This window comes from Panthera onca, chromosome B3 (genome assembly GCF_046562875.1).
Source record: "Panthera onca isolate mPanOnc1 chromosome B3, mPanOnc1 haplotype 2, whole genome shotgun sequence".
Lineage (NCBI taxonomy): Eukaryota > Metazoa > Chordata > Mammalia > Carnivora > Felidae > Panthera > Panthera onca.
The window spans coordinates 53,158,297-53,169,879 of NC_138344.1; the positions used below are offsets into that span (position 1 = coordinate 53,158,297).

Genomic DNA, 11,583 nt, shown 5'->3' on the forward strand with positions numbered 1-11,583 from the left:
AAACATTAAAAAATTTTAATAAAAAATAGCACTGATCAATGGTGAGTGCCTAAGAATCATTTCGTTGCTTTGTTGTTTTTATTTTTTATTTATTTTTTTAATTTTATTTTTTATTTTTTTAAATTTACATCCAAATTAGTTAGCATCTAGTGAAACAATGATTTCAGGAGTAGATTCCTTAATGCACCTTACCCATTTAGTCCATCCTCCCTCCCACAACCCCTCCAGCAACCCTCAGTTTGTTCTCCATATTTATGAGTCTCTTCTGTTTTGTCCCCCTCCCCGTTTTCATATTATTTTTGTTTCCCTTCCCTTATGTTCATCTGTTTTGTCACCTAAAGTCCTCATATGAGTGAAGTCTTATGATTTTTGTCTTTCTCTGACTGACTAATTTCACTTAGCATAATACCCTCCAGTTCCATCCACATAGTTTGCAAATAGCAAGATTTCATTCTTTTTGATTGCCGAGTAATACTCCATTGTATATATATACCACATCTTCTTTATCCATTCATCCATCAAGGGACATTTGGGCTCTTTCCATACTTTGGCTATTGTTGATAGTGCTGCTATAAACATGGGGGTGCATGTGTCCCTTCAAAACAGCACACCTGTATCCCGTGGATAAATGCCTAGTAGTGCAATTGCTAGGTCGTAGGGTAGTTTTATTTTTAGTTTTTTGAGGAGCCTCCATACTGTTTTCCAGAGTGGCTGCACCAGCTTGCATTCCCACCAACAACACAAAAGAGATCCTCTTTCTCCACATCCTCGCTAACATCTGTTGTTGCCTGAGTTGTTCATGTTAGCCATTCTGACAGGTGTCAGGTGGTATCTCATTGTGGTTTTGATTTGTATTTCCCTGATGATGAGTGATGTGGAGCATTTTTTCATGTATCGGTTGGCCATCTAGATGTCTTCCTTGGAAAAGTGTCTATTCATGTCTTTTGCCCATTTCTTCACCAGATTATTTGTTATTTGGGTGTTGAGTTTGATAAGTTCTTTATAGATTTTGGATACTAACCCTTTATCCGATATGTCATTTGCTAATATCTTCTCCCATTCTGTCGGTTGCCTTTTAGTTTTGCTGATTGTTTCCTTTGCTGTGCAGAAGCTTTTTATTTTTATGAGGTCCCCGTTAATTCAGTTTTGCTTTTGTTTCCCTTGCCTCCGGAGATGTGTTGAGTAAGAAGTTGCTGTGGCCAAGATCAAAGAGGTTTTTGCCTGCTTTCTCCTCGAGGATTTTGATGGCTTCCTTTCTTACATTGAGGTCTTTCATCCATTTTGAGTTTATTTTTGTGTATGGTGTAAGAAAGTGATCCAGGTTCATTCTTCTGCATGTCGCTGTCCAGTTTTCCCAGCACCACTTTCTGAAGACACTGTCTTCATTTCATTGGATATTCTTTCCTGCTTTGTCAAAGATTAGTTGGCCATACATTTGTGGGTCCATTTCTGGGTTCTCTGTTGCTTTGGTGTTTTTAAAATAAGATTAAGATACAAACTTTGATAGAAACTTGGAATAAAGAAAGCACACCACTTTAAAAACTCCTGAGGGGTTAATCACAAGACTAGTAAAAGGTTTTAATACAAATAATCTATTTGTTCATCTCTTCAACCTCTTGCCTAACCCTTCACCCTTCTAACACTAAAAGTTATATGCAAAATTTTGGAATGTAGACTCTCAAAATATATTACCTTACCATGTTATTAAGGACCTATGGTTATGGAATTACTTGCATTTTTTCCAATTGTTTATCATTAAACAGCCTACTGAGAGATTTGTAAACTCATAAAATCAAAAATCATTTCTATTTTCATTTTAAAGCTTGTTTCTCACACAATCATATCATGAGAAAAAGTCTCAGTTAAGTTATATAAAATATCCTGAATTTATCATTTAACACACTTTTATCTGGCCCAAGTGTTGGCCCAGTCCAAGTTAATATATGTTCCATGGAACATAGTGGTTCAGTTCCAGACCTACCTAAAGTTTTGTCTGAACGTTTGATCCTCTTTACAAGCTCAGAGAGATTCAAATCTTGGTTCAGCCTAGAACTGATCTATACTTTCCAGAAATCCTCCAGTGAGCATTTACCTGAGACAAATTAAAATCAGACCAGTCACCAAGGTTTAGATCAGGAATCAGAATTTTTTATTTTGATGTATTCTACCTTCACTTAAAATAAGTTAAAAAAAATTTTTGTAAGTAGATGCAAGATGCAGCAGACAGTAATACCCACATACTACTTCATTTTTCTCCCACACCCTGCCTAGCTGATAGCAGTTGGTTGGAGCCATGTGACTAGATCTGGTCAGTGTCCTAAGAGGGGAATTGATGTGTGTCACTTCTAGGCTGAGGCAGAAAAAAGTTGATGCCTGATTCTCTACATTTTCTACTCTACATTCTCTACTCTGGCTTGAATGGCCTCATAGGTCCCTAAGTGACTATGTGAAGCAAAACCCACGGTCGACCTGCCTGGAACAGTGTGTAAGTGAGAAGTCAATTTTTGTTGTGTTGAGCCACTGAGATTTGGGGGGTATTTGTTACAACGTAGTTTAGTCTGTCCTAGTTCACAACAGTTTCCTCAATGCAATATGCTCTTTTACTACTCATGCTTTTGCACACACTTGTTCACAACACCTGAAAGGCCTTTTCACCTTATCATCAATCCAACTCCTACCTCTACTCTAAGAACCAGCCCTTATGTCTTCTGTCAACACAGGATGGCATATAAAGGAAAGAGTATGGGTTTCGGAATTTGCTAGTCTCAGGTTCAAATGTGGGTTCCATCTCATAAGCTAAGCAAGTTTGGGGAAGTTATTTAACTCTTCACTGCTTGCATTTCCTCATCTGTAAAATGAGAATAATAACTTTACTGGGTTTAGCACCTGGGAAAAAAATCAACAAATACTAGCTATATTATTATTCCCAGGCCACTACCACCCCAGCTAAATTCAGATGCATTTTCCTCTGGGTTCCATAGTACCTCTCTATTATAATACTTATCATCTTCCACTATGGGTTTTTTTTTAGCATCCATGTCTATATCTCCCACTAATTTGAGGTCACTGGAAGTCAGCGGCATTGACTAATTTTGTTTGCAGTTCTAGACCTACCACCTAGAACACTGTTTGGCAATAGTAGCACTCCACTAATATGTGTTAAATAAATTCCTCTTGATGTGCCCAGCACACTCAATCCTCAATAAACTCTTTATTGATCAGGTGAGTAGAGCAATAAACCAATCAACTAATGAACCAATTATTATTTCTTGCCATTTCCCATAAACAAATTAACTTTTTAAAAGAGAAACTATTTTAACCTACTTCCTATATAACTGATTCCTGCTGCAGCCTCTGCCTCCTTCTCTTGTGGCAGAGTGGCTACCTATTCATCACTATTTGTGTTCTCTTCACAGCATACTTCTGGAAAACGTTTATCAGTCCGCTTGCATCTAGGATGAGCTTCGTGACTAGTTCTCACCAATGGAAAGTAGGCAGAAATGATGGACCTACCTCCAGGCCTAGCCTATAAAATACTGGACTTAGCTTCTCCCTCACTCTTTCAGTCCCTTCAATTGGATGCAGAGGAATCAATGGAGGATTTCAAGGCCCGAGAAGATACTAGAGCCACAAGATAGGAAATGCTTGGAGCCTGAATCGCCTGAATGACTGTGTAAACATCCACCGACCTGATTCCAAACAATTCATGTTGGACTGTGACACGAATAAGAAATTACTGTGTTCAGCCATTGAATTTGGATTCTTAATCACACTCAAAGCCTTATATTCACCCATCCAAGGGCTGGGATAAAAAACACTTACACAGCTTGGCCCACCCAAATGGTAAGGGCCTAAAGCAGCAGGTACTCTTGTAGTGCTGACCACGGGGCTTCTCTGTTTCCCACCATTTCCTCCGTGACACAGACCTAACCTGGGACTTGGCTAGTGCTGTCCATGAGGGAACTAAGGAGTTGCAGTTCCTTATGCACATGAGGCTCCCTGTTCTAGTTCTAGTGATGGGTGCTGCTACCTAGCCTGAGTTCCGGTGCTTTTTGTAAAGCTTAGTCCTGCTTTTAGAGTTTTTAGTTTTATATTCCAGGAATAGACCTTGCTTTGCTTTTGCTGGGTCCTGCATCAGAGCTATAAACCCTCCTCCAGAGGCCATTCCACACTGATTAACCATGGTAAGCAGGAAAAGCCAGTTTTCTGCCTGTTTGGGATCTCGTGTCTTATCTACCTTCTTTACACCCTGCCTTCCCCAGTCATGCTGGGAAACCGTATTGTACCCTGGTGCCCTAGTTGGCAGACCAAGTATTTAGTTCAACTATGTCCATTTTTCCTGTGTTTCACTGAGGCCCCTTTGAGCTTTGGGGTGTCAGAGCCTTTACTTTCAGTTGGGCCCATGCCTACCTTTCACCCCCTGATATGGCTGGGTCTGGAGCCAGGTGTCCTCTTGACCTTTCTCTCCAGCCTACAGTAAGGAGTAGGGCCTCACAGAGAAGTTCTGAGACAGCGCAGTTCAGAGGTCATCAAGGTATTTTGCTTTTCTATTGACATTTAAAATTTTAGTGATGCTTTTTGTGACAAACGTGTTTTAATTGTAGAGTATCACAAATACATTAATGGTTTGTATTCATGCCTTGTATTTCTAGAAGATATAAATACACTGCATTTTAGTGCATGCTTGGCATGTACACATTATTTTATTGTTCTAAATCAAGCCTACCAGGACCTCAGCTTACCATTTGATGACTCAACATGCAAGCTTACAAAGTCCCCACCAGTTGTCCTACTGCACGTATACAAGCTTTTAAACTGTCTTCCTTCTTTAATCTCTTTTGTCTTTCACTCCTTCCTAATATGCTTTGCTTTCCTTAGCCAGCCTGTATCTTTACTGTCCAGCCAAACAGACCTAGTCATTTCTAAACAATGACTTCTATTATTGAGCTTAAGGAAGTTAAAAAATAAATCAAACCTGCTGCTTGTAGGTACAAATTGTCAATTGTCAGTTGTCAGGAAAGTAGCTGCTAGAATAGTCTGTCCTACACTCCTGGCAACAACAGTGACAATAAAAGCCTCACCCCACAGATGTCCTGGAAACACCCAGTTTCCATCCTGGAAGGGCAGAGCATTGCATTTGCAATCACACTTTACTACCTACACTAAGGATGTTTGCAGACTCCAGTAAAGATAGCTAACATTGAGTGCTAAGTATATGCCAGACATTGATTATCACTCCTATTTTATGGATAAGGAAACCGAGGTTTCGATGCTTTAGGTAACGTGGACAATGTCACAGTGTGTCAATCAGGATGAATTCAGCTGCAAGAAATACACATTTGTGAGGAATGGCTTATATCAGTGCTTCTCAAAATTTAATATGCATAAGAATTATCTGGGATCGGGGCGCCTGGGTGGCTCAATCGGTTGAGCGTCCGACTTGGGCTCAGGTCATGATCTCACTGTCTGTGAGTTCGAGCCCCGCGTTGGGCTCTGCGCTGACAGCTCGGAGCCTGGAGCCTGCTTCAGGTTCTGTGTCTCCCTCTCTCTCTGCCCCTCCCCTGCTCATGCTCTGTCTCTGTAAAAAATAAATAAACATTAAAAAAATTTTTTTAAGAATTATCTGGGATCTTGTTAAACTAATAACTCTAATTCAGTAGTTTGGGGGTGGAGGTGTTTCTTAATTTTTAATAAGCAATGAAGTGATGCCAATGCTGGTCTGCAGACCACATTTGAGTAGCAAGTGTTTATCCGCAAGCACATTTACCGTTTACTTAACGAGAGGTTTGGAAGTAGGCAGTTCCAGGATTGATTCAGCAGCTCTATGGTATCCTTCAGAACACAAATTCCTTCCATCCTTCCGATGTGCCATCATAAATGAGCTGATTTTTTCATCTTAAGCCATTTTGTCATGGTCACAGGGTGTCCAACGCCGCACCAAGTGTCACATCTGCATGTGGCTACAAACACAATTAATTCCCTGAGACTGGACATGCTGCCAGCTTCAAAAATGCGGCAAGGAAGACATGGGAATGGGTGAGAGTGGAAGTGGGGAAATTGCAGTAAAAAATCGGATAGATAGGCACTATGCAGTGTCTGCTAAGAAATGGTATAACCAGGATGCAAACTCATCTGTGTCCTAAAGCTATACTACCTTTCATCTGTTTAATTAAGTATAGCTGAAGTGACTTGGAGTCATCTCAGAAGGCAAGCGTAGAATGTGATTGTTCTAAAACATGCTCAATTCTGATGACTTGTACCAGCCAGCCTGAAGAACAAATGTGGTATTGAAAAAAAGGGAGCAGATCTGTTCGGAGCATAGAGGTGAAGAACCAAATAAGCATTGCCTAGTTACAAAGATGCTGCTCAGCAGACAACTATTCTTCTATGGGGCAGAGATTTTCAGCTAGATTAGATGCACACATTAAAATATCCCTTAAAAATGATCTATCTTGACTCCATGCTCACCAGAAAACTTTCTGATTTATCATTTGATCTGCCACGTAATCAGAAGAGGGGGTGGTTCCCTGGTGAATCTACACAAGTTACTATTTCTCTGGGAAACAATAACTCACTGGAAATTATTTTGCTCACTGGAAATAAGTATTTGGACAGAGAGAAGAACTCAGAGACACACCCATGTACAAATGGAAACTTATTATGCAATGAAAGTGGAACCACAAATCACTATATGTTTAGGTGATGTTGGGAAAACTGGCTCTCCCATTTGGAAGAAAATTTTTAAACAAAATTTCAAAAAGACAATGAGTATCAGTTTATATCAATTAGACTCGTCTCTCAGGAAAATGGAAAAGGGTGTTCACTGGAGCATTGTTTATGCTGCTGGGGAGTTGGAGGTAATGTGGGTTGCCATTACTGACAAAGTGAATAGGTTGGAGGCAATGGATTATACACACCATATAAGAATAAGAACAGATCTTCAAAACATAGTACTTAATGACAAAAGACAGAATGCAATACTATTGATGTGAACTAAAAATACAAGCACATAAAATAATACACAAGTTGCTAACGCATTCAAGTAAAAAAGATACACATAAAATATATTAAAGTACCTATGAGGATAGGGGAATGGGAGTAGAGTATGATGATCAAAAGGAATGGATGGATGGATGGATGGATTGATGGATGGGTGGATGGATATATAAAGAGGGATCAATAATGATAATATGCCAGTCACTGAAGAATGGCATTAACTCAACTTTCTGCACCTAAGATCCCAACAAAAAAATCAGCATATGCAGGCAAGTACATATACAGGCATATATTTATCTATACAGTATACATATATAGACACAAATTTTTAAAAGCTAAAAATGAATACATGGAGATTTTGTATCATTGTTTGTTCATTTGTTTTCTTGTGACTTCCTGTAGATGTCCTGACAAAAGAAAGTCCCAGGGCCTACGAAGTCGAGTCAGAGCCCAGGCCTGAAGACAGATCCAAGCCAGCTTTCCTGACTAATCCACCTTCCTGGTCCACAACGATCGTGTCTCTTTCGAACTACAACCATAAATCTAAGAGGTTTTAATTAGTAAACTAGAATATCATCTTTCCGTCTAGTTAGAATGTATTCTTCATTCCCTTCAGATTATACATGTTCATTTTTATTTTTACTCAGTTACTATTTCTGTGTCTAAGTTCTTCAGCTAATGGAAAGAGGCAGCCTGTTAATATCTTCTCATTCGTACTAATATATTGTTTTCATATTGTCACCGCTATTACTGCTATAGATAATTTTATAGATAATTTTCTTGGGTATTTTTGGTGCGAAGGTAGATATGCTTTTTTTGTGTTTAAGAAATAACTCCTGATATTTAAGAGATATCAGGAAGGCAAAAACATTTAAGGCAAAGACGCTATAAATAGAAAACTAGCTCACTGAATTGTAAACTAGCGTTTGGAATGGAAAAAAAAAAATGAGCGTGTCCTTAAGTGGAAGAGAATGTTTGCACAGGAGGCTGACTGTTGTTTTAAATTAACCTTGATGCTAGGATTTAACCCTTTGCTCCAGAGGACATTAAATAGGTTAATTTCTAACCAATTGGAACCAAAGGGTTACAGGGGCAAAATTATGAAAATTCTTTCGTCATGCTTGAGTTTAGAAATTCTGTGATCTGAGTGCTAAACAAAATGTCAAGACAAATTCCTTTTGCCCTGGCTTTTTATAAAAGTAAGTTGTAAGATGTATACCAATATATTTAAGGGAAACAGCTGCACAAGCAAAGAGAACTATTAAAATATCTCCTTGACGTAAAAATCCAAATGAATATACATATACTTTCATAATAACCAATAGAGAATTTAGAACAGCTAAAAATGTAAGTGCTTGCATGGTGTGCTTCTTATAGCCCCAGTCTCTCTCTAAAGTAATATTATGACTTTGTAGCTTTATGCTATCTTCTTAAAATGCCATTTATATGCATGCAGGCATAGCCCACTGCTACTTATTGGTGTTCCAGTTTGCCTTTAGGCTAGTCTAGCTGGGAATGAACTCCAGGCTCTTATCTCAGATAAGATGTAGAGCCCAAAGGCAGGATCATAACATTCTAATTGCATGCCCTTTGGACAAAAATCTGTGACCAAAGTCACTGTAGCTCTAGAAATAAAAAGTGGAATCAACCTGATCAAAATGCCAATGTGAGGAAATAATGCAATAAAGCATTAGAGGAAGTATGTTCCCCTACACAAACATAAAGACCATAAAGGGAAATATTTGAAATCAGGACTATTAAATTGATAGTGGAAAGATGTGCACCTTTAGGATTTTATTCAAGAACCAAGATTTATTACATTATTTAACCAACTGCTGAAAAAAAAATAATATGCCGGGTACTATCATTTGTCTTGCAGTACTTTCCAATTTGAGAATGAAATTTGAAAAAGGAGGGAAAGGCATAGAAATTATTAGGGGAAGCTAACTCTAGGAAGTAAGTTTGAGAAGGTTCTGCCTTGCGGCTATTCTCCAGGCTTTAGGCAGAGAAAGAGCCACAAATAAGGTGACTGTTTAATTCATCATCCAGATGTTTTGAGAGTGAAAGGGAACACTGTTAGTAAATACGCAAGAGCAATAGGTGGAAACCAAGAATGTCCCAGGCAAACTGGATATATGTATACTCTAACTGTAAACATGATGTTGCCTCAGAGGCACTAGAAAGATGCTTAGCCAATATCTGAATTTCCATAATTAGAGCTTTATTCCTTTGACTTATACCAACAAGGGGATTGTCTCAGTTTCCATAAAATTATTTCTGGGAAAAATAATCACTAAGTCATTTATATTTTAACATAAATAAACTGTTCAGATTCTTCCCAGAGGGCAAGTTTGGAGGGAGAGAAACGCCAGTCTGTAGAACTCTGCACTAAATTTGGCTGAGCGAAGAGGGAAAGAATACTAGATGAAGGGAGCTGGAGAGGTGTAAGGATGCCCCTGGCCAAAAAGACCCAGACTCCATCTGGAGAAATACCTAAGGAAACACAGGTGCCAAGTTTCCTCAGCTCAAGAGATCTATGCTCAGCCAAGCTCAGGGTACACATGTTCCCCCAAAGATCCCATCACTAGCAGGATGTAAAGAATGCTCATGAAGCATCCTGCTCTAAGTAACCCAGCTTAGAAACTCACAGTATAAGCCAGTTTTATAATGTTCAGAGATGGCTTTCCCTTCACCACACAGAACCAGTGAGAGAAAAGTCCCAAGTCAGACCACGTTTTGATGGCCCCTTACTCCACACAGAGTGGGAGCATTGGGGAAGGATTGGGTGAAGAACCCTGAGTTAACCCTACAAAGCATCCTTTCTCACAGAAAAGAGTAAGGGATTGTTTTGCATTTCTCGACTATGAGCAATTTCTATCTCAGATTTAATCACTATTTGTTGTGAATCCTTAGTACTGAGAACAACCACAAAATAAATAAATAAATAAAGTCTCCAGGCTGTAATTTGGTCCATTTTTGACCAGTAATTTGCATCAACCCCATCCTTGCTTTTCACAACAACAGGTTATACAAGCAAGGTAATAGCCAGTGACCATTCACTTTTTATGAATATATAAATGAACTGAAGGGCGTCTCTGGAGAAGATTGCAGGTTTTACGTAAAGCTACTTTCAGACATAAGGTCCTGAAATAGAAACTTACAATCTGAACAGAAGTCAAATGGCTCCAGAATGCCTGTACCAAGGTGTTCTTGCCAAAAGTTCTGCTAAGGCAAATGCACCATCCACAAAAAGGCTACGAATCAGAGCCCAGCCTATACTAACCCCGTCAAGATTTGCTGCTTAGAGCAGCCCTATCCAGTAGAACCTTCTGCAATGATGGGAATGTCCTATATCTGTGCTGCCCAACATGGTAGCTATTGGTCACATGTGGGTATTGAACACTTGAAATATAGCCATTACAACTGAAGAACTGAATTTTTAATTTTATTTTCATAATTTAAATTAATTTTATTCAAATTTAATTTTTAAAACTTTTTTTTTACTGTTTATTTATTTTTGAGAGAGAGAGAAAGACAGAGTGTGAGCAGAGGAGAGGTAGGGAGAGGAGACACAGAATCTGAAGCAGGCTCCAGGCTCTCAGAGGTCAGCACAGAGCCCAACGTGGGACTTGAACTCATGAACCACGAGATCATGACCTGAGCCAAAGTCGGATGCTTAACCAACTGAGCCACCCAGGTGCCCCTAAAACATTTTTTTATTTGAGTGGTTGATACACAATGTTACATTAGTTTCAGGTGTACAACATAGTGATTTGACTATGCTTACCACAAGTGTAGCTATCATCTGTCCCCATACAATACTATTACAATATTTTGGACTGTATTTTGGACTTCTGTAGTTGGCTGTGCCTTTTATTCCCGTGTCTTATTCATTCTATAACTGTAAGCCTGTATGTCCCACTCTCCTTCACCCATTTTGCCCATCTCTGTACCACTCTCTCTTCTGGCAACCATCAGTTTATTCTCTGTATTTACAGTACTGATTTTGCTTTTGTATGTTTCTTTTTTTTAATTCCACATATGAGTGAAATCATGTGGTAGCTGGCTTTCCCAATCTGACCTATTTCACTTAGTATAGTACCCTCTAGGTCTATCCATGTTGTGACAAATGGCACAATTTCATCCTTTTTATGGCTGTGTAATACTCCATCATATATATATACCACATCTTTCTTATTAATGGACTTCCTCTTGATGAACTCAGGCTGCTTCCATATCTTGCCTGTTGTAAATAATGCTGCAATAAACATAGGGGTGCATGTATCTTTTTGAATTGATGTTTTCACTTTCTTTAGGTAAATACCCAGTACTGGAATCATTGGATCATAGGATATTTCTATTTATAATTGTTTAAGGACTCTTAATTCTATTTTCCACAGTGGCTGCACCAATTTACATTCTCACCAACAATACACAAGGATTCCTTTTTCTCCACATCCTTGCCAACACTTGTTTCTTGTGTTGTTGATGTTAGCCACTCTGACAGCTGTAAGATCTCATTGTGGTTTTGATTTTCATTTCCCTGATGTGAAACTTAATTAATGTAAACTCAAATAGTTACCCGTG

At 38.9% G+C, this 11,583-nt stretch overlaps 1 long non-coding RNA gene across 4 annotated transcripts in view; it reads left to right on the forward strand.

Annotated features, from left to right (window-relative positions):
* LOC132669119 (uncharacterized) overlaps positions 1-7,638 on the forward strand; it is a 91,886-nt gene extending 84,248 nt beyond the window's left edge. For 2 of the 4 annotated variants that reach the window (XR_013556280.1, XR_013556282.1), the window contains one exon: positions 3,417-3,754. This is a non-coding gene — a long non-coding RNA (uncharacterized LOC132669119). Of the gene's footprint in view, positions 1-3,416; positions 3,844-7,398 lie in introns of those variants that run through there. The other 2 variants (XR_013556279.1, XR_013556283.1) reach the window with 2 other exon arrangements.
* The last annotated feature ends 3,945 nt before the right edge of the window (positions 7,639-11,583 follow it).